At 34.5% G+C, this 27,633-nt stretch overlaps 1 pseudogene; it reads left to right on the forward strand.

The window, feature by feature from the left end:
* Positions 1-4,959: 4,959 nt before the first annotated feature.
* LOC149564348 (phosphatidylinositol 4-phosphate 5-kinase 2 pseudogene) overlaps positions 4,960-27,633 on the forward strand; it is a 48,304-nt pseudogene continuing 25,630 nt past the window's right edge.

A 27,633-nucleotide genomic window follows, 5' to 3' on the forward strand; every position in this document is an offset into this window, starting at 1 on the left:
TTCCACATCCTTCCTATTCAACTCTTGATTTGCAAGCATCTATTGATTCAATATGTCAATTTGAGTGTTTGTGATCTTTTGTACATCAAATATCCTTTCTTCAAGTCTAGTTTTTATTTTCCTTTTATCTTCCTTGGAAACAACCTTGTCTTCCTCAGATTTCTTCTTTTTATCAATCACTTCACATAACCTTACTGATTGAAACTCATGTTCCATTTTCAATCCTCCAACTTATTCATTCAAGAGTATGTTCTTATCTAGTAGATTTGTTGTTGTTGTATCATTTCAATTTATTGGTTTAAAAAGTCCTTTAGTTTCAACTTCTTCATAAGGAAATTGTTTGTCCTGAATAGCCAATTCCTTTCTCCTTTTTAGGGATTTGATTTATTTAGATATTGTCTTGTTGTCTCAAGTTTCTATAGTAGGATCTTGTTATCAATCACCTACTTGTTAATAGTGTTATCCAAACTAAAAGTCTCCATCTCTAAGATCTTGACTTCAAGTTGTTAAACTTCTCCAAGAGAAGTCAGCTCTGATACCAATTGTTAGAATTCTTAATTGGACACTAAGATACTGAGAGGGGGGTGAATGAGGATTTGTAACAATTTAACCCTTTCCACAATTCAATAAATTTTTTACCACATTTACCATCTCATGTATAATTTTTTATGCATGTATAACTTATATAATCAAACTATAATAGCATATATATATCTAATCTATCAATTGCATGCATGAAAATTAGTCACATGACATAATAATTTTTGTTACCCAAAAACACTTCAAAATGAAAGTAAAATTGTGGTGTGGATGACACCCATAAATCTTCTCTACCATAGTAATAAAGTTAACCTATTAGGGTTACAATGTTTGACCATATCTAATGATCTACCGTATGAGGAGTATGCCTTGTTAAAAAAATTTGAGACTATTAGATCTCACCTTCTTAGAGGATTTCACACTTACAATGAAGTAAGGACTCTATTAGAAGATTTAAAAAGATCTTTTACGACCACTTTGTTAAGAGATTTACCCTATCTCAATCTATCAAAACTAATTTAGTACCTAATCATCAGTTTTCTCTGATAATTTGATATTGGATATCCTCTTTTCAAATTGATCTCTAATCTAATATGTTTCTATTTTCCTTCACTGCCTAACTAGGTCTCTTGCTTTGTTCTGAAATAGCTAAACTCTTTTGGTCTTCTACAATGTTTTCTCCTTTGTATCACCATATACTCTATCAAAATAGGTCAAGTTCTACCCTATTTAACAATTTGATAAAGAGTTCTATACATGCTTCCCTATTTTACCTCTCCATCTAATTTGTTCATCACAAACTATAGGGATCTATGATCCACATCATAAAATGCATAAAAATCTCTATAAAAAACTTTACAAGTATTAAATATCATGTCCATGTTGGCTTGAAATAGGTTACCTCAAAGTTTGCATCATTCCTAACTTGAATATAAATTCTACATTCCTCACTATATATGTTTCTAACACTTAGCCTCTACTATGCTTGATACCTTTTGTATAACTTAGCTTCAACATACTTGAACTATTTGGTTAATATTACACTTAGCTTACATTAAGAATACTTGTTGACCACATACTTGCTTAACTCCTATAGAGCTTGGTATATACAAGTTTATATACATGACTTGACCTATATAGAGTATCTCAGTCATAGTAATGACCATCTAACTCTCCTAGTAAATGACTAAGTGTTTGACACTAATAGACAACAATAGTTAAAGAGACCAATAGTTATAATCATGGAAAATGAAGACAAGCCAAACAAGAGAATCTAGGAGGTATTGGAATCCTTTTAGGAAAAGATGAAAATAATGAAGGAGATCAAGATAGACAATCAAGGACATTTCCATCATCACTTGTACAAACTCCATGATGATTGATGGTCCTTTTTTTTCACTAATGATAAATTTTTAATTTATCATGAAAATCTTGAATAAATTTGTTAAGGTTATGATTAATTTCTTCCCATTTACATTTTAACCCTAACAAATTTTGCTTGAATCTCCATTATTTTCCATAACCCTAGACCATATAAGTAAGCAGGTTTCATTTTCCTGAAATACATTTTGTTCTCCAATGTTATGATAGGGGGTTAGTGGAATATTGCAAGAAAGTACACCAATCTTTCCCGATCTCATGATTAACATTGTGTCGTGTGGTCACAGGTAAAATTTTGAGCTTCCCTAATCATATGATGTCCCTTGTATCATATGATCATATAACATTTTATGATTGCATTATGGCCTTCTCTGATTTTGTGATAAAATTTTCTTTGTAACATCAAGATTGATGAGTTGGGGCTATCATGATCCTACAATAAGGGATAAGGGATGGCACAACTTTCTACCATCATGAGATTGTAGGGGTTATAATGATAAGAAAGTGGAGGGTTGTCATGACAGGTGTCCATTTTCTAATTGGGTACAACCAATGTATGAGTGCTAGATGTGTTTGCCATCAACATTCATTGGACCAGAAAAATTTAAGTTGAGATCTTTCATCATCAGAATTCAAAGCTATAAAAAGAGGCTCCTCGATGTTATGACTAGAGCTTAATCATAAGATCACACAAGGAAATTTATAAGCCGTCGATGCCATGAGATAAAGGTTTAAAGGTTGCCATAACATTGTAGAAGCAAAAGGGTTTCCCCACGATGTTACGAAGAGATGAACTTAACCACGATCGTAAGATCATAAGGTAAAGAAAAATGTTTTGCAATGTTGCAAAACCTTTTGTCGAGAGATCATAGAGTGAAAGGGATTTGGTGTTGATTTTGCGACAATGAAGGGTGTCATAGGATCACAAAGATTTTTGCTATCATATCTAGTTGGCTGATATAAAACTTAAAGAGTATCATAAGATTAGAGGGTTTTTAATACAATGGTGCGATGTTACAAAAGGTCTTTTCTGCCACCTTGTCATAATATTGTAGAATCTAATCTTGATAGGAAACATAATGATGAGAAATGAACTATGAGTTTCTCAACCAATCATATTTGAATGTAGTACGAAAAGTGCATAGTTGGAGATTAATGGTGACATTCTATGAAGTTGACAGAAGGGATTGAGATCATTTTTTAAGCATGTTGAAATCAATGCAGCATAATTGTTAACTTGCACATATCAATTTATAAGATCTTCTTTCCATAATCACAGTCCACCATTTGCAACAGAGACAATTTGAGCTTTTCTCGTATTTTCTGTGTGTTTTGAATTATTGCTTTTGGAGCTTGTAAGAAATAGAGAATTTTTCATTTTTGGGTAATTCAGTTGTATATTTTCATAATGTCAGACCAGGAAGTGGAAGAGATTCAAGCCTCAAATATGGCAGTTTCAGAGACCTCAACTTCAAAGGGAACTAAAACTAGACAGAAGAGGCCTAGCAGGTTCCCAAAAGAATGGATAAAGATTTTCCCAAGTTCAACTAATGAAAAATTTGCTGATGATCATGTCTTCTTTGACCCATATGCTAAGTGCAGAGATGCCATGTGCCCTGATGTTACTGGTTCTAATCTTTTTTACTTTTTCTATTGCAATAGGGAGAAGAAGGTTCCTGTTTGCAATCCTTGGAAGAACCTTGTCAGGTTGATTTTCCTGGAGGTCTTCTTGGATATAGATTTGATAAAGGCCTTGTTCCATTGCTACAATCTAGCCACCAAGTCTTTCCGCAAAAAAGATGGAACTGTCCTCTGTACTTTGGATCGAGAGTCCTTTATCGAGGCCTTTGGACTAACTGGAGCAATGGGTCAGCCTATAGATTTGAAGGATTTATAGAGGAGATTTGAGGAAAACCCTAATGCTTTCATAGGAGCATCATTGTTGCAATACATTCTTAGTGATTTAAAGAAGGTGGGTGATTACCTAAAGAAGATACAAAAAAAGATACCCTTGGATAAATTAAAAAGCTATTTTGTCAAGACTATATATGGTGTACACAAAGTTGTAGGTAAGGATGGGTTTGATGAGGTCTGGAGAGCAGAGTACATAATTGCTAGGGATGTCCAAGATTCTTATCATGCCTGTGAATATGACTATGTTAGTTATATTCTAGATATACTAATGGACAACATTGCTAGGGCTTGGGCTAGAGATATGAAGGATTTCACTTTCCCCTACTACTCCCTACTAATGCATTTGATCCTCTAAAAGAATGTGGGATATATCAGCTTTGATTTCATTGAAAAAAAAATTTATTTGAATGGAGATCTACCTATATAGCTTTGGACACGGGTATGGGATAACACTTATCATTTTTCTGATGTTGTTTCCTTTTTCAATAATTTTAGTGCTCTTATAATGAAAATGTTAAACCCAGGGTACTTTAGGGCCACTGAAATTTTAAAAGGTCTTTTGAGACAAGACTTATTGCCTGAGGGGAAGAGATTAGATCATAATTGGGGGGATATTTTCTTTTTTCCTACTTTTTCTCTAATGAGAGCCTATGGTTGTCCCCAGCCACCTCATATTCTACCAAAGTTCATTCCTCCTAGATTAGGAATAATTGAATTCATTTGCAATTGTTAATGGTGAATAGAGAGTATTTGGGCCCTAAGGTGCATAGGGGAACTTTCTTTTGTATATGTTTTAAGATTGGTGATTTTACCATTGGTAAGGAGGCCCTAGACCCTATTCATTCTTCCCTACACCACTATAATTTGTGCATAGGCCCTTATAGGATGTATGAATTTGAGGGTTGGATGAGGGAAACATTGAAGGAAATGAGAAATTATGTATTGCCAAATCCTAAGGAGCTACACCATGAAGACATTATCCCAAATATAGTAGCAAAAGGAGAGATAGCTAATAAGCTTGCAAAGCTTGATGATGTTTTGAGGGTGGAGAGGAAATTAAAGAAAGTTGATCCCCAGTTCCTAGGTTTCTACATGGATATCCCTTACCTATAGAGAATCAAAAAAATGGTCATGGACCATGCTGAAATAATGGCTAAGATGCCAGAGGGTCTAATGGGGGATGAGGAAAGAGTATGCCCAGATAGCCATGAACCTGATGTAACCCTTGAGGTGGAAGAGGAAGATGCACCCCAGGCATCCTGAATGGCCAAAGGCAATAAGAGGCAAAAAATTGTTCAGATTCCTCCACAGGTCAGAAAAAGGACCTTGCAAATTTTACCAGGAAATAGTTAGTATTTTGCTAACATGAGGCAAAGTTATTTACATGCTAGGGCTAATGCAGCAAAGAGTACTTTGATAGATTTAGAGTTGGCCATAGTAAGATTGGATGATAGGATCATCTGAGTTCAGCAATTCTTGGAGGATGATGAATTCATCAAGTCTAATGAATTTAAATTTTTTTTTATATAAAATTGAATAGAGTGAGCTTGTCCTTAAGATGAAACCTAATGAATCAGATGAATAGAGGATGGAGTTGATTGAGAAGTTGCAAGCCTATGACCCTAAAAGTGAAGTAATGACTTTAGAGGAGGCCAGAGATCTTGTCCAAAGAAGTGGTATGTTGTTGGTGCCTAGTTGGGACTTGGAGCAAGCTTTTATGCTTGATCAAATTAGAAGAAAAGAGAATGCCATCTCCTATGAGGCAATTGGTGTTGAGGGATTAAAGAGAGGGACTAGTTTCAATATTGATACTAAGTCCTTAGTAGTTTGGAGCATAGCCCCTGCTTCTAACAAACCTAAATTGATGGATGTGCAGAATATAGAGTAGGGAAACATGATTGTATGGACACTACAAGGCACCTCTAGCATAGAGATCTCCAAGGAATTAAAACATTTTTCATTCATGAATGAAGCCAAGGTAGAGGAAATGGAGACAAGACTAGCCCAATCCATACATAATTATATTGATGTCAGGAAGCTCTATGAAAATGAGCTTAGGAGCAGCCATATATATAAGGAGAAGATTGCTGATCTTGAGGCTAAAATTCAAGGATTAGAGGATGAGATTGCATCCCTCAAAGAGCAATTAGCACAAGCAAAGTAGAGAATGGCTCCAACTCAGGGAGAAGAAGGACAAGGAACTTCAATGTTAGTCAAGGATACTACTGAGGCTTTGATTCAAACTGAAGATATAGAGGAGGATGAATCCTCATAGCCAAGAAGAATGAGCATTGATACTCAATTAGTCTAGTAAAGAGGAGATGTAAGGATGGAAATCCTTAGAAACATGATTATCCATAGAATTGATTTTTTGAAGAACATATCACAACAGACTCATAATTCATTTGTTGCTTTACAAAGTGTTAAGTAGTTTTGCAATGAAGCACTCTCATAGTTAACACCAACTTTTGACCTATGGGGGCCCTACATTCAATTTTTGGATAGATTAATTGTGTTAATGGCTAAAAAGCCTAATTTTCCAGATAAAATTTTCACTATAAAAGAAAGCCTAGAAATGGTAAAAGAATTAAGTGGCTTCTTTACTAGTAAATTACAAATTATATGAGGTAAATTAAAAGTTTTATCTGATGAAGTAGAACCTTGTATACCTTCAATACTTAATGCTACCAATGTTGTAAGGGACTTGCAAGATTGGTCAACCTCTTTTGATGACATTTTGGCCCAGAAGACTACAGTGGCAGGTTTTGAAGATACCTCTTATTCCCCTTTCCACGCTCTGGTTGATTCTCTTTTTAGAGTAGAAACAAATTTAAATAAATTTATTATTGAATCCAAGGCAATTATGGATGCCAAGTGGACCAAGGCTACTCAAGATCTATAGGAGGTGAAAAATACTAACTAGCCCACTAAAAGAGAAATTTATGTTTGGGAAGCAATGGATGAAATAAAAGCTCTGCCGTCAAGAAGTAGCTAAATAATTTTGCATACGAGGCAGATGAAGTACAAAGAGAAGAAAGATCAAAGACATAACATTAATGTTTTTCTACTTCCTCAACTACTTATCTTTTTGTTTGATATTTTTTGAAGAATTTTCTATGTATTTATTGTGTGCATCTTCCAAAAGTTGGTTGTATCTATTAAATTTTTAACATGTGTCCTCCTCTCATGTATAGCTTGTTGCAATCCTTTATATGGATTCACAAGATGAGAAGGAGAGGTCGGTTGTCTTTAGAATTTTTATATATGTGTCATGTATTATTTTTCAGTCCATCCACTTTTTGTTCTGGAATGATCCGAATGAGTTTACATGTATACATACTTGAATATATGAAGGAATATTGGGGACCAATGGTTTTATCTCTGTTTCATACAATGAGTTCTATCGGTAGTATTAAGGTTTAAATTGAAGGATCTTATCCTTAACAATCATTATCTTTGTAGTTTTGTCTATTTTCCATATATTTGTAGCTTTGGGACTAAATAAAAAAGTTTCTCTTCAGTTTAATTCAATCCAAAAGGTTGTATGTCTTTTATTGATTGCTGCTAATTCAAGAATTAGGGATGTTGCTTTCCATAATTGATAAGGCTTAAGGTTTATGGAATGGATGAGAATCATAATGAAACTAAAAGTTTAATGTTGACACTTTCAATCACAAGTTGATTAAAAAGGTCCAAATTGCTAATCTTTGACTCTATATCCCATTGGATAAGACACTGGTCCATTCTAAAGTTCAAGAGTACATGGTTGGTTCACCTTTATATAACAATCACAACAACAAATCACCTTATTTTCATGTATTAAAGAGATAGAAATGTCAGTCATGGCTTGTTTGTTGTGCTTTCTTTAAGTTGTAATTAGCTATTGTAGTTGGGAGTTTGTCAGCAAATTACAGAAGAATACTGACCTATTCTACTATAAGGGACAATCTTGCACAGAAAAAAATCAAGTTAAAGAAGAGATAACCCCTTAGGTTTGCCCACCTTGGCTTAGCAAATCCTAAAGTGAAGTGAGTCATGTTGAATCTATTAATGCTTGGCCTAGAACTGGGATTTAGCCTTGTTGAATATAGGATTTAGCTCATTCTTAGGCTTTTCCTTGGTCTTTGTTTCTTGGTATCAGGTTTAAATCTACCTGAAATGTTCTTTACCAGATGAACTTCAATAATAATTGCATGCAATGACCACCTGGAGGCACTTGAAAAGAAAATGGTGTTGGAAATATAAGAGGAGTAACTTTGGGGGGGGGGGGGGGGGGGGGGGTTGGCGGGGTGTGAATTAGTTACCACTAAAATAAATCTAGATCCAATAGATGTCAACTATAAAATTCAAACTAGTTACTATTGATACTCAATAAACACATAGAAAATTGTTGTAACTCAGTAAGTGCAGATTGTGAATTACTTTAGTGAATCTTAAGATGTTATCAATAATTATTTTGCAAGCATGGGAGAAATAACATGAACACATGAGACACCAAGATTTAACATGGAAACTCAATTTGAGAAAAACCACCAATGTAACTAGTTACTTTTTTTCACTCTTCTAAAGTGAGCCCTATTAAGAGCCAACCCTATTAAAGGTTACAAAATAAATTATTAGGTGTGACACTATTAAAGGATTTAATCACCTTGTTAGGAGTGGTCTTGCAAAAGGTCTTGTAACAATTCAATGGAATTTCCACCTTGTTAGATGATTTGCAAATGGATATCAAACCAACTCTATTAAGAGATTTTAGATCACTACTACAATGGTTAGAGAGTAACAATGAAATGACCTGATTGTGATGTAACTAAATTGTTGACTACAAATCTCTATTTTGGTTCATACTTGATCCTTCGTGATCGAATAATAGTTTTTTTGTACCACAAGGATATCTCTTTATCCTTCAAGTTTGCTTCCTCTTCTTATCTCTCTCAACTGATTCAACTTGCACACATCACAAACTTGAAATCACAACTTGGCCTTCTACTTATATGTTTCAGATTTTCAAGTCAGCTCAAATACAAATCAAAATATCTAATATTCATCACCTCAGTTGGCTAGAATCAATAGGTAAAATAATTAAGCTTTGTATGCCAAAACAAGAAAAACTTTGATAGCTAACCCAGCTCGATAAAAATTAATTCTAAAGATATTTCTTGTGTTAACAAGTAGAAGCTTGGTTAACACTATGAACTTGCAAAATTCCTTTGGATAACTGAGTGAACTTAGTTAATATTGACTTTGTTCAAATTTCCCTTCATTAATTGAGTGAGCTCAATTAACACTCTTTTCTGCTTAACTTCCTTCAACACCCATGAGCTCATAGAAGCTACCTTCTACATAGAATAAACTTAGGAATGCTTAGTATACTATGAAAATTGTCTTTACAAACCAAGTAAGCTCAGCATGCACTGACTATCAATTGATATGAAATTTGTGTAACATCAAGGACAACACATAATTAATCAATTGTATCCAAACATATCCATCTTTGGCATTGATGGCAACACAACATCTCATAGCACAAAGAAATTTTGAGAACAAGACTCCCTCTGTCAAAAAGTATCTCCCTTTGTGAATGAGCTTCTTAAACTTCTCCTTCTACAAAATTTTAGAAAGATATGATAGTAGAATTCTCCCTCTTTGATAACATATGCCAAAGACAATTTTGATTGGTATCAATATACCTTGAGTACAGATTCATCTGCAATATGCCCTTGTCAATTCTGCATCAACTGATTGATTTTCAACTTGGTTTATGTTGATGTGCCACTAAACTTTAATTAGTGAGCTTCAGATAGGGGAATGACCCCTAGCTTACCTCTTAGATTAAAAATGCATCTTTAGGTAATGGCTTTGTGAATATATCTACAATTTGTTATTTTGTATGCACATATTCCAATCTGATTTCTTTGTCCTATACTAATTCTCTTACAAAGTGATATTTGATAGCAATGTGCTTTATTTTGGAATACATCACTGGATTCTTAGATATGTTGATTGCACTAGTGTTATCACAATACATCACTATTGGCTCTTTTATTTAGACCTTCATTCTATCCAACAACTGTTTGAACCAAAAATGTTAGAGCTATTCACTGTTACTACAACATATTCTACTTTTGATGTAGATTGAGATGTACAATTTTGCTTCTTTCTTGTCCAAGATACTAGCCTTTTACCAAGAAAGAATGCTCCACCACTAGTGCTTTTTCTATCATCAAGATGTCCTACCCAAGTAGCATCAATAAATACTTTTAGGTCAAGGTTGCCTCCAAATTTGTACAATAAGCCATAGTCTTCAGTACCTTTTAGATATCTTAGGATTCTTTTTATTGTCATCATGTGGTTTTCTCTAAGTTTAGCTGAAAATCTTACCACTATCCCAACTGCTAAGGCAATATCAGGCCTTGTATGTACCACATACTATAGTTTCCCAATCATTGATCTATATAAGATTTAATCTATTGGAATATGAATGAGGTAACTAAGAGGGGGGGGGGAGTGGGGGGGTGAATCAGTTACCACAAGTTACTGATGTCACTCGGTAGATTAACTTGTTACTAATCTTTAGTATTCATAATTATTAGCATGCATGCAAAAGTAAATAATATGAGCACAAGAGATGCCAGATTTAACGTGGAAACCCAATATGGTAAAAACCACCAAGTAACTAGCTACCAATTTTCACTCTTTTGAAGTGAGCCCTGTTAGGAGCCAACCCTGTTATAGGTTACAATACACACTATTAGGTGTGACCCTATTAAAGAATTTAATCACCCTGTTAGGAGTGTCCTTACTAGAGGTCTTTAGAACAATTCAACTAAACTGTCACCTTGTTAGAGAATTTACAAAATGGCTGTTAAACCATCTCTGTTAAGAGATTTGAAATCACTACTACAATGGTTAGAAAGTAACAATGAATTGACCTAAATAAGATGCAACTGAATTTTCTGATTACAATTTATTTTGGATGTCATTAGTAATGACATTCGAAAAACCATGAATACCATTGAAACTTAATGGTATATACTACTTGGTAGAAATGGATCTAGAAACTTCACTAACCAGCAGCATATTAGGTGAAATAAAACTTGATATTTTTTTTAAAGGTTCAAAACTCATCCACCATTAATACTTAGATTCACAACTTGCAGCAGATCTATACCCTTGTACCAATCTCAACTTCAAGCACACTTCAAAAACTTAAATACAACTGACTAAAACTTGGTCTAATGAAGTGTATAAAACCTTAAAACTATTCTCCTCTTCTTAGTGTTGAAACTTCACTTGATGGAGAACACATATGTAAAACTTACTTTCTTTCATGACAAGAAAAACATCATGAAAATGAAATACCTCAAGTGTTGCTGCATGAAACCACTGATCTGCTGATTGGCCTAGTGTTGATCTCAATTCCTCACACCACTGATCAAATCCTTTGTAGAGTCACCATCTCCTTGAGGAGAAAAATAAAATCACAACAGTGATTCACATTTAACATTAAAAATTCTTATGACAGCAAATCAACAACACTCTGAAACTTATTGGTCAGAAATTCATATACTCTCCTTTTCTATTTAAAATTTGACACAACTTTCAAATCTGTCTGATTCAATTGAAAACTCTTGAAAGAAATTTTATGTAACCGGTCTACACTGGTACAAAGATTCTTTAGAGAGTCACCACTCACAATTGTGAGAAAGATTTCAAACATAAATCATACATGACAGATCTAAATTGAAATTTCATTTTGTAGAACTTTGCAAAACTTTAAACACCTTGAAAGAGATAAACCATTTTTAAACAATTCTAACTTTTAAATTACAACAACACTTTGAAAACAAGATCTGGCTGAACTGATTGAAAATGAAACTTAAGAACAACACAATCTGCATTCAATCTCAAAGTTGCTATTGCAAATGAATAAAACTTCACTAGGGTGCATGATTTGGATTAATAAAATTGGAAAGAACATCAGAGAACTTACTGTTGAAATTTTTTAATGCACTTCTCCTGCTGTATTGAATCTCTTCTTTTCAAATTCTCAAGGTTTGTCTTAAATCTGATTCAATACAGTCCCCAACAGAGTCACCATTTTTTTGGTGACTCAAATGGGAAAAACCATACTGAAAATAGGATTGAAATATTGAATTAACACCAGAGATTCTTGTCCTTTTAACAAGATGTATTGCCATCTTATTTCCCCAACAGAGTCACCATTTTGTTAGTTTTTGAAAACGTTACTAGGTTTTCAATTATCCCCATGAGAATATGACATATCTAGGGGCAGCTAACTCCCATTCTCAACATATCATTTCAGACACTAGACCAACTATAAGGCATAACCCTTCTTCTACCTTAGGCTCTACTAAACCTAGGCGAGTGGACCTCAAATTCAATTGATACCGTACCAATGCAAAAACATATCCCTAAATCTATTAAGCAGATTTTACCCTTATTTCTCCTAAAGACTTATGAAATAGCATAGACCTACAGTAGCTAAATATAGATTTATGAATGTCAAAAGCTGAGTGAGGGCATTAAATTTAGGTCCTTCAACATGAAAGGGAAAGAATATTTGATTAATAATGTTGATTTCAACAAACCCTCAGAGATGCAGTAGTAAGACTTTAATGATCCTGTAGCTAACCAGTGCCTAATCCATTGGTTGCACAGAATGCCACTGGTTCAAGCTATAGGAGGATTTGTCTCAGGTTCCTATCTTGCAACCGAATTCAAGTATCAGAGTTCAGTTGTGATTTCTAGCAAAGTAATGACTTGAATATGCATAAAAGACAAGGAAAAGGCAATTGGGGTCAAGTTTGGTCGCATTCAAATCAGTTGAACCTCAATTCCTCCATAGAAGGTTATCAGATATTTTGGATGCATGAAGAGTTTTCATCATTTCATTAAATATTTTTGCAAATCAGTTACAAGTAATGATGAAAACAAAATTAGATCAAATGGGTAGAGAGATGAAAGAGGTTTTGCAACTGCTAGGGATGGAATTCCAAGTGGACACATGTCATCTTTAGAATAGATCCAAGAATTCTTTCTTGTCTATATCTTTCTTTCTCTAATCCATTGTAAGGGTTCTAATTTTTCACTATGAGACCATTGTTGGTTGGAAATCTTTAGTACTTCTGTGAGACCACTTTGTTGGATCCAGATCTATGATTCCATCTTCATTTTTTAGCATAATTCTCTCATGTGAATATAGTAGGAAGGAATATACAGATAGTTCAGATCTATTAGGTGTTTTCATGTTTTCATTTCATGCATTTGGTTATATTAATTCAAGGAAATTAATAGAAAGAGAAAAAGAATTTCATTAGTTTCATTTTGGTTCTCGTCTCCAGTCTCAGTGAACTTTCAATGTTTTATGATCTTTGAACAAAAAGCTTAGGTCATAGTTGTAGTCCCTTAAGACTGTATGTTGTTTTGTTGTTGCTTATGACTCAAGTAGTTATGTAAATGCTTTAGTATCAGAATCGAAAAGTTCATTTTCTCATGATTTTGATGATATATAATACTACTATGTTCGTCTTTCGAAAACCCCCTGAAAGCTAGTTTGAAAAATAATCCTCTGGTAGAAATGGCAGGTCTGTCACTTTAAGAGATTAAAAATTCAAAAATTTAATTCAATCCTAAAGTCTAGACTTTATATTTAAAACCACTTTCCGAATTCAATGGCATGCATCTTACATATTTGGACAAATGATAAAATTTTGATATTTTAAACATTTTTATTTTCCCTTTATATGCATTTCAAGGTCAACTGACCAGGTGCCACGCGGCGGTCTCTGATTGGTTGACCTACCACCTCATCACCATGTGGCACTCACCTACTTGTCCATATTTTTTAACTCCCGGGAAACTTTCTATTGTGGGCAAGCACCAGCCATCGAATCTTGCCACGTGGTAAGATCTTATGGCTCCATCTTGGGCCCCTGCTAATTTATTTTGCTTGTGCCATGTGACACGCTACCACTGGCTTCCCACCTTCTCTATCACCTACTGATAGGTCACCATGTCACCCTTGGCCCCGACTGGATCTCCACCTTAGAATGTGCCCCAAGCCCACTGCCATGTGGCACCTGGGGGCATTCTCGCATTCCTTATCCCCAAGCAACTTATTTATGAGGGAATACATCGACCACAAGATGCACCATGTGGCACAATCCTATGCATCAGTGCCACATCATTACATTAGCAACTTTGTGTAAAATTTACTCTAGTGATCTTCCAACTAACCGACCACGGGCCCTACCTCATGTCACACAGCTTCCAAAAGCCACTGTTCTCAAGACACTAGGCTTAGTGTGATAAGTTGTATTTAAAGATTAAAAATCCCATCATATCCCCAATGTGGGATTAAAATTTTTAACTCCTCCATGGCTCCGGTGTCTTTCCTTTAGTTTTCATGCGAGCTTCATCCTGCATTTTTTTTAAAACTTATGGTTTTCCCCTTTCACACTGCAGGTGTGATCTTTGCTATTCATGTTCATTCCACATTGCATGTGGTTCTGAGCTCCCATAATGTGTGTTCTCCTTTTAAAAGGGCATAGTCTACTTGCAACTGTATCTGTGGATTCTACTGGCATGGCTTCCTTAACTTAATAAGACATTGTCTTCCAACTTTTAGTGGGTGTATTCTAAAACATGCCTATGGATTTTTTTATTTGCTAGCTATGGATTGGAACTCCTCCTTCATGCAGGTGCCTGCTTCATGAGAACACTATGTGCATCTTTTAAACTGGTTTTGTTTTCTCTAATACTGCTCCTTTTTTGTTGCACATGGTATTGTTGTTGGCGACTTCTTACATGGCTTTGTTCTTCCTTGTGCAGGGTTTTTATGCCATGGCTCCTTTTCAATGGCATGAACTTGTTTGTAATGTGGGCCTTCCTCCATTTTGCTAAAGAACTTCATGCAATTGTACAGGCCCTATCATTCGATGTGGGATTAATATTGTTTGACGACTTTCATTTCACATACCATATTTGTTATGCATAGAAAGGTCCCATGTTTCGCTGTATAGTATATCTCTATGAGTGATGTTCCTTGGGGCTATGTGTAAATCTTTGTTCCTTTCATGCATGAGTTCTCTGCCTCAACTGGTCATGGCTTCATCTCTTTGTTCAGTGTAAGTTGCTGAAGATACCTCCCTTGTTGATTTCGTAGGATGCTTTTTTATTGTATGGAGCTTCTACCTATTGTGTATGTGAGGTTCCCTTCATATGTGCATGTGTAGAAAAGCTTCACTATTCCTTGCATGAGCTCCCTTTGACCAAGAATTTGGAGTTTCTCTGTTTTCCTTTTAATGTTTCACATTTCTTTTCAATTTGAGTGCTTCATTATACATGCCAACTACCCTCTTTTATATTGGGCGTGCCCTTCTCTTAACTAGCCACCTCCCATTTAAGTTTGGCTTCCTCTCTTTGCATTGCATGGGCATTCTTTCAAATTGCTCTTAATGTGCCTGCATGAGCTTCTATTAATAAAATTCAAGTTCTTTGTCCATTCTATAGAGAGATTATGCCATTGTTGACCAAATTCTCTTTGATCAAGCCCTCGAATAGCAATATCTTCATCACTATATTCTGGTGGTTGAGAAATCCACTTTGCATCAACTTGAACCATCTGAATGAGTTCTAATAGTCTTGACCATCCAATTGGGATCCAATAGCATTTTTGAAGTGTATCCACATTCCTCTTCGTCCTTTCACTTTTGACATGATATACCTTAATGTATAAAAGTGATAATTGAAAACTGTAACATTTATTGAATCATTCAATGATCTATTAGCTTGATGCAATCAGTCAAACCCCAAAGTGGGTCCGACTAAAAAAAATTTCATTTTCAAACACCTAATCTTTGAAACTAACCCATTCATCATTTGATATTGATCAAAATCAAATTCAATTACTGAATTATCCATAAAAGCTCAATTTATCACTTTCTACCAGCTGTCAAATTTGTGCCAGGAGGTCTGTTGACTTGCCTTAAAAACTGACCAAAACACCTAATCAGGCTCTGAAAATTGGCACACTGATTCTTTGTTCCGCACCCTTGCATCTCGTCAAATCTTGTCTTGTGAAAAATTTGGGGTCAAAAAATATTCACTATCAAAGTTGACCTCTCAGAACTACCTGCAAGCAAACACTTCAGATAACACTAAATTGCATTTGGATTTGGCCTTGAAAATTGGGCAAACTAACATGTGGGAAGATGAAAACTAGGGCGTTGGTTCTCTATCATGAGGAGAGTATAAATATACTATTAGGGTTCATGATGAATAACAAGATGCAAATGGCGAGCGATCAAAGTGAGCTACTTGGATTTGCTGATTGGAAAAAATGACAAGAAAGTGATTTTTTGCAAAGGGAATTGACCTAGAAAAGTGTGCAAATGGATTCGTCAAGACATGCAAACTGGTAGACTTGGAGCATTTTTAGTGGATAACACAATGGTACAATCCATTCAATCTAGGTAATAACATATTTCAAGATATAACATCACGAACAGGGGTTCCAATCAATCTGAAAATGTTGACATCAGTAAAAAGATAGAAATTGTGTTTGGAATCACGTTTGAGAACTGATCAAATGGATTCGTCATAAGTTGAAACTTGAAACATAATAATTCCTTGATATCTACAATGCAACGCAAAAGGAATTTCAACATTTTGGTCAATTGGTCAAAAGTTATAACTCGTGAAAAAGGGCTTCCCATAATTTTGCACAATTACACAAATGTGCAAAATAGTAACTGACCAACTTTGAGGGGTTCAAAACCTAGTCAAACGAACTCGAAATCACTCAAAATCTGAAACCTAGGTTCTCGAGTATGGACATTAGGCACTCCCAAGGTAGAAAGTCGTGAAACAATTTTGGTGTGAGATATTCAATCACAAACATAGCCTCTTGTCACTATTTGACACAAGTGAAAATGCAGAATTGACATTTGCTCAAAATAGGACTTTACGAAATGGCTCAAAACAAAAATTTATCACTGTGGAACAAGTAGACAGGCTAAATGGAGGGTGTTAGAAACATTAAACACCTCATGGGGCTCAAAAGTACAGTCGATATATAGGCATCTAAAAGCATTTATAGGGATCAATTTTCTTAACAATGCTCAAAACTTGAGCTACAATTTTGAGCGCCAACACATCCATCTGATAAACTTTGAATCCTTTGTATGCAACATATGCAAGCAAGGTTCTGACACCTTCCAATCTTGCAACAGGAGCAAAAGTCTCTCCATATTCTACACCTTCTTCTTGAGAGTATCCTTTGCATACCAGTCTAGCTTTGTTTCTTGACACCTTACCATCTTCATTTAACTTGTTTCTAAATACCCACTTAGTTCCAATCACATTTTTGTCTTTAGGCCTAGGTATAAGAGCCCATTTTTTTTTTTCTCTATCTATTCTATCTCTTCATTCATAGCTTCAGTCCAACTTACATTTTCTAATGCATCTTTGACATTTCTAGGTTCAAAATCAGCAAGTAAACAAGTGCCTTTCAAATTACTTCTTGTGTTCCTTCATATTTATCTCCAATGATCTGATCTAGTGCATGATGCTTCCTAACATACTTGGCTAGCACAGGCTCCTTGCCTTTTGAATGACTTGTATTTTTATCCTTCTGTGCTTCAAGTTCTGGTTCTAGTTCTGGTTGCTCAGGCACAGTATCTATTGATTCGGTAACTTCTATTTGCAACTCAGGTCCTTGCAACTTGGTAGGCATTAGCTCAGTTTGAACTTCCTACAACTCGATTACAGAATATTCTAAAGTAGAAGATTTTTGATTTACAGATGTGCCTAGCACTGTATCAAGTTCAATGAAAACAAATCTCCTGTAGTCTTTAGGTTCCCTTTTTCTTTCTTCTTCAGTTCTTTTTGCAAACTCATCAACTTTTACATGTGCACTTTCTATGACTTTGTGAGTAGACAAATTCAAACATCTATATGCTTTACTTTTGCAAGAATATCCCAAAAATATTCCTTCATCACCCTTTACATCAAATTTACCTTTTTCAGATTCTTTCAAAATGTAACATTTGCTTCCAAATACCTTTAGGTAACTTACATTAGGTTTGTAGCCATACCATAACTCATAGGGGGTTTTGAATGAGTCATTTTTCAGCTATACTCAGTTCAAGGTATGAACTATAGTGTTGATAGCTTCCTTCCAGTATTTGATAGCAATGCTCTTTTCAATCATTAAGGTTCTTGCACAATCCATGATAGATATGTTCCTTCTTTCAGCAATTCTATTTTGTTCAGGAGTTCTAGGTGTTGAAACCTGTCTTTTGATTCCCATTTTAATGCAAAAGTTATTGAACTCATGTTAAATGAATTCACCTCCTCTGTCTAACCTTAAGCATTTCAATCTTTTATCTATTTTTTTTTTCTACTCTAGCCAAATACCATTTGAACTTTTCAAATGCTTTTGATTTCTCTTTTAGGTACATGACAATCATCATTCTTGAGTAATCATCAACAAAAAGAATGAAGGAATTTTCACTAGTATAACTTTCAATGCCAATAGGTCCACACAAATCAGTATGCACAATTTCTAAAATTTCTAAAATTTCTTTAGATTGATAGTTCTTACTTTTAAAGCTGGTCTTTCCCATCTTACCAATTTGACAATTCTTGCATAAACCAACCTCAGGTTTCTTTATGTTAGGAATGCCTCTTACTTTCTTGAATTTTCTTATTTTTACCAAGTTATCAAAGTTCACATGACATAACCTCCTATGTCATAACCAACTTTCTTCAACTTGAGCAATAAAACATGAACATTCACTAAGTTCAAGATAAAATAAGTTACCTTTTGTTTGAGTGCCTAATCTAATTAGCTTACCTTTTCCATCCAACAATTTTTCTTTTCCGTGCATGAATTCTACTTTGAATCCATTATTGAGTAGTTGTGCCACACTCAAAAAATTGTGAGTCAGTCCTTCTACCCAATATGCATTATCACATACAAGTTATTTGGTCAGTGAGATTCTTTCTTTTCCTTTTATACAACAAGGTTCATTATTACCAAATCTTACACTACCACCATCATAGTCTTCAAAATGCTGAAACTTAGTTTTATCACCAATCATGTGATGAGAACAACCGCTATCTATAATCCATGTATCATTTTTTCTCACATGAGAAATGAGTGCCATTTCTTCATCATTATCAAACTCATCTTTTACAGCAATGTAAACAATTTCATCTTCTTCTTCATCATCAGAATCATTAGAATCTTTAACCATAAAACATGTTTTCTTAACTTTATCCTTGAATGATTTGAAGTCTTTCTTGCTATTGCATTTGTGACCTTTCTTCTCATCCTTGTTCTACTTATTTGGGCACCTAGCAGCAATATGTCCAATTTCTTCTTAAGAAAAATAGATTAGAGGAACCTTACCTTTGTATTTCCCTTTGCCTCTTGAATATTTCCTTGCTAGCAAAGCTTCAACTACCTCAAGATCAGTGTCTAAAATCTATTCTGATTCTTCATCACTATTTGGTTGAGGATCCTTTATCTTCTTGCATTTCTCCTTGAGTGAAAACTTGGCTTCAAATGCTGATTCAATATTCTTGGTAGCTAGAACATAATTATTATAGTTGTCTAGCTCGAATGCAATCAATCTTCCAACTGTGGCCCCTAGATTTATCTTATAATTTGCTTCACATCTTCTTTCTTGAATTGAAAAGACTCTAATTGCATAAACAAGAAGTAGAGTTCTAAGAACTTTACTTATAATTGTCTCTTCCTTGATATCTCCTCTAGATGCTTTGATTGCACTAATGCTTGCTTTAACTCTTTCAACATATTTTGTTATGTTTTCATCCTCATCTAATCAAATTTTCCTCTCAAGTTTTCTACCTTGGCTCTTCTTACATTATCATCACATCCAGAGACCTCTTTTAGTTTGTTCCACATTTCAAAAGTAGTTTTTCAATCCTTTATGTCATCAAATTCTTCATAACTTAGAGCAAATGCAATATCTATCATCATGTTATTGTGAGTCTTCTTTTCAGCAATATCATTGATAGATAATGTACCAGCAGATTCTGCATATTTTTTATCAAGGTACTTCAGTCCTAAATCACCAATAGAAGCCAGATGAAGTCTCATCAATTACTACCATGCTGAGAAGTTGTCCCTATTAAGTCTTGGAATTTCTCTTTTGTAATACATCCTGATCTTTAGCTTAGATCCTTGAAATCTTTTCCTACAAGCACCAAAAGCTCTGATACCAATTGTTGGAATATGAATGAAGTAACTGAGAGCAAGGAGGGAGGCTGAATCAATTACCACAAAAACAAATCTAGATCCCTTAAATGTCTTAAATAACTAGTTACTATTGTCACTTGGTAAACACATCACAAAAATGTTGTAACTTGGTAGATTAACTTGTTACTAATCTTTAGCATTCATAATTATTAGCATGCATGCTAAAGTAAATAACATGAGCACAAGAGACACCAAATTTAATGTGGAAACCTAATATGGGAAAAACCACCAAGTAACTAGCTACCAATTTTCACTCTTCTGAAGTGAGCCCTATTAGGAGCCAACCCTATTAAAGGTTACAATACACACTATTAGGTGTGACCCTGTTAGAGGATTTAATCACCCTTTTAGGAGTGGCCTTGCTAGAGGTCTTTAGAACAATTCAACTGAATTATCACCTTATTAGAGGATTTACAAAATGGCTATTAAACCAACTCTGTTAAGAGATTTTAAATCACTGCTACAGTGGTTAGAAAGTAATAATGAATTGACTTGAATAAGATGCAACTAAATTTGCTAATTATAGATCTCTATTCTACACCATTAGATCCTCCTCAAAACATATAGCTTTGCTGCTCCTCAGTGATCTCTAATCATTCTTCAAAATTCACTTTCACAGTAATCAGTCCTTCTTCACATTCATATCACATCAAATCCACCACTTAGAATTCACAAATTGACCTCTTATATATACCATTTAGATTATCAAGTCAGCTCATTCACACTTTACATTTACCAATAAATCGTACATCAGTCAGCTACAAATATTACATTAAACAAATAAACTTTATTTCATAAAACAATAAAATCCAACATTGGTCGACCTTGCTCGGTAAGACAATTTTCTGAGTTAACCATCTTAACTTAGTTAACATTGCAAAATCTATAAAATCCTTTGGCTACCGAGTTAACTTGGTAAGAACTAAATTTCCTTCACTGTCCATGATAGCTTGGTAAGAATTGTTTCCTGCATTATTTTCCTTTGATGACCAAGTGAGCTCAGTAACAACTAAATTTCCTTTGCTAACCTTGAAAGCTCGGTAACAACTGTCTGCACAAGGTAAAGCCTGAGAATGCTCGGTAGACACTATAAATCTTCTTTGCTAACCTTCTGAGCTTGGTAGACTCTGTCTTTTGCCTTGCTGACCAACTGAGCTTGGTAGACTCTGTCTGATAACTGATATGACATTTGTGTAACATCAAAGACAAATTAAACAATTGTATCCAACATGATCTACTTCTTTGGGGTCATCATCTTTAGTATGCTTGAGTCTAGTACACATGGGGGTTCCAATTGGTTTTGAATCATCCATTTCAAATTTTTTGAGTATCTCTTTGATGTACTTAGATTGAGTGATATAGATACCATTTCTATTCTATTGTATCTTCAATTCAACAAAGAATTTTATTTCTCCAAACATGGACATCTCAAATTCCTTATTCATTTGTTCTAAAAATGCTTTGCATAAATCATCATTTCCTGTCAATAGAGTATCATTCACAAATATTTCTGCCAACACAATCTTCTTGTGTGGTCCTTCCTTGATGTATAGGTTGTTATTATCATTTGTTCTTTAAAAACCAATATGTATCAAGTAGTTATGTAGTCTTTCATACCAAGCTTTAGGAGCTTGTTTTAGACCATATAGGGCTTTGTGTAATTTGCAGACCATGTCCTTTTTGTCTGGATCAACAAAACCTTTTGGTTGTTCAATGTAGACTTCCTAATCAAGAATTCCATTTAAGAATGCAAATTTAACATCCATCTAATATACTTTGAATCCTTTGTGAGTTGCATAAGCAAATAAAGTCCTAACACCTTCTAAACTTCCTAATACGTTCTTCTTAAGGATAACCTTTACATACCAACCTTGTTTTGTTTTTTGATACTTTTCCATCTTCATTTAGCTTATTTTTGAATACCCATTTTGTACCAATTATATTTTTATCTTTGAGCCTAGGTACAAGAGTCCAAGTTTTATTCTTTTCTATCTATTCTATTTCTTCATTCATAGCCTCAATCCAACTTTCATTTTCCAATATATCTTTAACACTTCTAGGTTCAAATTTAGCAAGTAAACATGTACCTTTTAGTTTTCTTCTTGTTATTGTTCCTTTAGATTTATCTCCAATGATCTGATCAAGTGCATGATGCCTTCTAACATATTTAGCAAATATAGGTTCTTTGGCTTTTGAATGAACTACACTATCTTCATTTTTAATTTCAACTTCTAGCTTAGGTCCTTCTATCTCTTCAGACTCAGTATTCATTAACTTGGTAGCCTTTGAGTGTGACTCAGGTCCTTGTAACTTGGTTTGAACTTCTTACAACTCGGTAGCTGATGGAGATTTGGTCAACTTGGGAGATGAAGTCTCCTTTTTGTCAAATGTGTTTAGAAATGTATCAGGTTCATAGTAGACAAATCTTCTATAATCTTCTAGTTCCTTTTTGCTTTCTTCTTTAGTCTTTTCTGAAAACTCATCAATTCTCACATGTGCACTTTCTATGATTTTGTGAGTGGATAAATTTAGACATTTGTATACTTTACTTCTGCAGCAAAATCCTAGAAATATACCTTCATCACCTTTTACATCAAAAAGAAAATTTCTATATTCTTTCAAGATATAACATTTGCTACCAAATATTTTTAAGTAACTTACATTGGGTTTGTAGCCATACCATAGCTCATAGGGAGTTTTGTTTGAGTCATTTTTTAAATAAACTCTATTCAAGGTATGAACTACAGTGCTAATAGCTTCCTTCTAGTATTTGATAGCAACATTCTTCTCAATCATTAGTGTCCTTTCACAATCCATGATGGATCTATTTCTTTTTTTAGCTATTCCATTCTACTCAAGAGTACCAAGGGCTGATACTTGTATTTTGATTCCTCTTTCAATGCAGAAATTGTTGAATTCATTTGAGATGAATTCACCAGCTCTATCTAATCTTAAGCATTTTAATCTTTTTCTAGTTTCCTTTTCTACTCTAGCAAGATACCATTTGAATTTCTTAAAAGCTTTCAATTTTTTTCTTAAATACATAACAATCATCATTCTAGAATAGTCATCAACAAAAGGAATGAAAAACTTTTCTCAACAATAAGTTTCTATTCCAGTGGGTCCACACAAATTAATATGCACAATTTTCAAAACATCTTTTGATTGATAGTTTTTTCTTTGAAAACTACTCTTTCCCATTTTACCAATTTGGCAATTCTTGCATAATCCAACATCAAGTTTCTTCAAATTAGGAAGACCTCTTACTCTTCTAAGTTTTTTAATCTTGACCATATTATAAAAGTTTACATGACATAGCCTTCTATGCCATAACCAAATTTCTTCTACTTAAGCAATGAAACATGAACAATCACCAATATCAAGATAGACTAGGTTACCTTTTGTTTGCCTACCTAATCCAATCAGATTTCCTTGGTTATCCAGTAGACTTGCCTTGTCCTTCATGAATTCTACCTTGAATCTAATGTTGTTCAGCTATGCCACACTTAGAAAATTATGTTTTAGTCCTTAAACCAAATAGGCATTATCACATACAAGTTAATTGGTTAATAAGATTCTACGTTTCCCTTTTATGCAACAAGGTTCTTTGTTTCCAAACCTTACACTACCTCCATCATAGTGTTCAAAATGTTCAAACTTAGTTTTATCTCCAGTCATATGGTGAGAACATCCACTATCTGTGATCCATGTGTCATTCTTGCTAACATGAGAGACAAGTGTCATCTTATCTTTTTCATCGTCAAATTCATCTTTTACAGCAATATACACCATTTTGTCTCCACTATTATTAAAATCTTTAGGCATAAAACAAGTTTTCTTACCTTTATCTTTGTAGGATTTGTGACTTTTGAATTCCTTCTTGCCTTTGTACTTCTGCATTTTCTTCTCTTCCTTGCCTTCTTTGTTTGGGCACCTAGTAGCAATATAACCAATTTATTCACAAGAAAAACATATTAGAGGGATTTTACCTTTGTACTTTCCTTTGTTCCTGAAATATTTCTTTACAAGTAAAGTTTCAAAAATTTCAAGTTCATTGTCTGAAATTTCTTTAGTTTCTTCCTCACTTTTTGATTGATTATCTTTTATTTTCTTGCCTATTTCTTTGAGTGAGAGCTTAGCTTCAAATGCAGATTCAATATTCTTCGAAGCAAGAACATAGTTGTCAAAGTTATCTAGTTCAAAAGTTGTTAATATTCCTACTAGGGCATCCAAACTTAACTATCTCTTTTCTTGAATAGTAGATACTCTAATTGCATAGATAGGAATCAAAGTTCTAATTACTTTACTTACAATAATTTCTTCTTTGGTTTCTCCTCTAGATGCTCTAATTACACTAACACTGGCCTTGATTCTTTCCACATATTTTGCAACATTTTCATCTTCTCTCATTCTCATTTGATCAAATTGTCCTCTAAGGCTTTTTGCTTTGGCTCTTCTTATATTTTTACCTCCTCCATATATTTCTTTTATTTTGTTCCACATATCAAAAGTAGTTTTACATTCATTGACCTCATCAAATTTAGCATAACTGAGAGTAGATGTAATGTCAATCATCATGATGTTGTGGTTCTTCTTCTCAGCAATATCATCAACTAATAATGTTCCAATGGGATTTTTATAATCTTCATCAAGATATTTGCATCTTGAATTACTGATGGTAGCTAGATGAAGCCTCATAAGTCCTTGACATGGTTCAAAGTTATCTTTATTTAGCTTTGGAATCTCTCTCTTGTAAGACATCCTGATCTTTAGCTTAGGTCCTTGAAACCTTCTTTGCAAGCACCAAAAGCTCTAATACCAATTGTTGGAAATATAAGAGGAGTAATTGAGAGGGGGGGGTGAATTAGTTACCACTAAAATAAATCCAGATCCCTTAGATGTCAACTATAAATTTCAAATTGGTTACTACTGATGCTCAGTAAACACACAGAAAATTATTGTAACTTGGTAAGTGTGGAGTTATGAATTACTTTAGTGAATCTTAAGATGTTATGAGTATTTATTTTGCAATCATGAGAGAAATAACATGAACACATGGGACACCAAGATTTAATGTGGAAACCCAATTTGGAAAAAACCACCAATGTAACTAGTTACTATTTTTCACTCTTCTGAAGTAAGCCTTGTTAGGAGCCAACCTTGTTAAAGGTTACGAAAAACACTATTAGGTGTGACCCTATTAAAGGATTTAATCACCCTATTAGGAGTGGCCTTACAAAAGGTCTTGAAACAATTCAATGGAATTTTCACCTTGTTAGAGGATTTACAGATGGATGTTAAACCATCTCTATTAAGAGATATTAGATCATTGCTACAATGGCTAGAGAGTAACAATGAAATGACCTGATTGTGATGCAACTAAATTACTGATTACAGATCTCTACTCTAGTTCATACTTGATCCTTCCTGATTGAATAATATTTTTCAATATCACAAGGATATTTTTGTGGTGTCCACAACACTCACCCCATTCCTCACTAGGAATGGGGACCCCCTACCTTTTTTGACTCCCAGACTCAGTTTGAGAGTTGGGAGCAAATTGTTAGAGTTAAAAGTGTTGGAGTTGTCAAAAATTGAAAAACACAAAAAATAATAAAAAATAAATAATTGAACAATGCATCATGCGCACACATGGGAGGAGTGCACACCACGCACCCAACCCAACACAGGGTTATAAACCCCCCCCACCCAACACTTCATAATTCATTTGTTTTTTGGGCATCAAGTTTGGCACTCTTGCTCCCACATGAGGTAAACCCATGCAGTGACATTTCTCATTACCCACACTCTCAAACACATGTGCAGCAGTGCTTTTGCGTGCCTGCACTCATAACATTTGCGGTGGCATTTCTCATAACCCGCACTCTCAAACACATGTGCTCCCATGCTCATAACATTTATAGTGGTGTTTTTTATATGTGTGCCTATGCTCATAACATGTACAGCAGCACTTTTGCGCACCCGCACTCATAAAATTCACAATTGCATTTTTTATATCTGTGCCTACGCTCATAACATGCGAGGCAGCACTTTTCCATGCCCATGCTCATAATATTTTTGGTAGTGCTTTTGTGTGCCCATGCTCTTATGCCAACATGTGGCGGTGCTTTGTGCCCGCGGTAGTGCTTTGCTCCCACGGGCCGCTTTCTTAGCCACGCCCCTTAAAAACCTAGTGCGCACACCTCCCAAAAACCCCATATAAATTTTTTTATATTTTATTTTGTTTAAATTTCTAAAAACATATAAAAAATGATTTTAAAATATATATATATATATAATATTTAAAAATAATAATAATAATACATTTTTAAAAAGATTTTTTTAAAAAAAAATTAAAATGAGATAAAATGAAAAAAGTAAAAAATAAATAAAATGCCCAAATGGGACATTTTTTTGCTCATGTTTATTCATAGCTTTTATGTTATCTTTTGACTAATAACATTTTTTTCTTGCAATGTGCAAGTAATCAAATGGCATCCACATCTGGAGTAGCAACCAAACCTATCATGTTCAAGTTGCAAGGTGTACCCTCTAAATCTAGATTTCATGACCACTACATAGAAATCAGAGATATTGACCTTGAACACACAGATCTAGGAGAATTTTTGGGAATTTGCAACAAACCAACAGAGAGGTCAACCTTGGTATTTGCATTGATCTGTGCCAAATTGGTGAATGCAGCTTCACATCCTATGTTAGTATAGTCAGCTAAGTTAATCATGGCCCTATCACAGCATTTTGTTCCCAATGAAAGAATAGTTAAGAGTTTAATCGGAGAGGTTGTGTTGGACCTATGACTTGAAAATATTGAGAGGGTCTTCCATCTCCCAAAATCATATTGATTCATTAGACTTTCCTATGAAGTAGCCGAGAGATGGTACAGGGAACATTATTAAGAGGCCATAGACATCATACAATCTTCTTACCTCATTGAGAAGTCTCCTCGGGGAAAGATAACAGGCAAAGTGGATATGACCCGAGGATACATGAAGGAGGATATCAGGTACTCTATCATTCTCCTAAGTAGAGTCATGGGATTACTCACATTGGGCCACCTCAACACCTTCATGGTCAACTTTATTGAGACCATCAGACAGGAAAAGATACCATTGGATTGGGCCACCACACTGAGTGAAAACTTGTGTGAGAAACTGAGGACAGTGAGGGATAAGAAGAAGTTTTACATGACTTCTTACATGGTGTACCTACTTGTAGCAAGGACAACAAACTATCCTAATTTGTACAAGAAAGATAGTATGCAGGATCCGAGTACATGGCCATACATAGTCTACCCTTAGTTAGTGAAGAAGAAACTCTTAGCGCAGAGTAAGGAATACAAAATTGTGAATGATGCATTCATTTTTGTGATCATTTGATTCATTGAGGGAGACTATGGGAAGAGGTTATCTAATGAAGCTAAAGCACAAGTTACAACTCTTAGAGCCTACTTCATCTAGTTCAAGATG

This window comes from Cupressus sempervirens, chromosome 4, assembly GCF_028749045.1.
Source record: "Cupressus sempervirens isolate cs-2001-9-10 chromosome 4, ASM2874904v1, whole genome shotgun sequence".
NCBI classification, from domain to species: domain Eukaryota; kingdom Viridiplantae; phylum Streptophyta; class Pinopsida; order Cupressales; family Cupressaceae; genus Cupressus; species Cupressus sempervirens.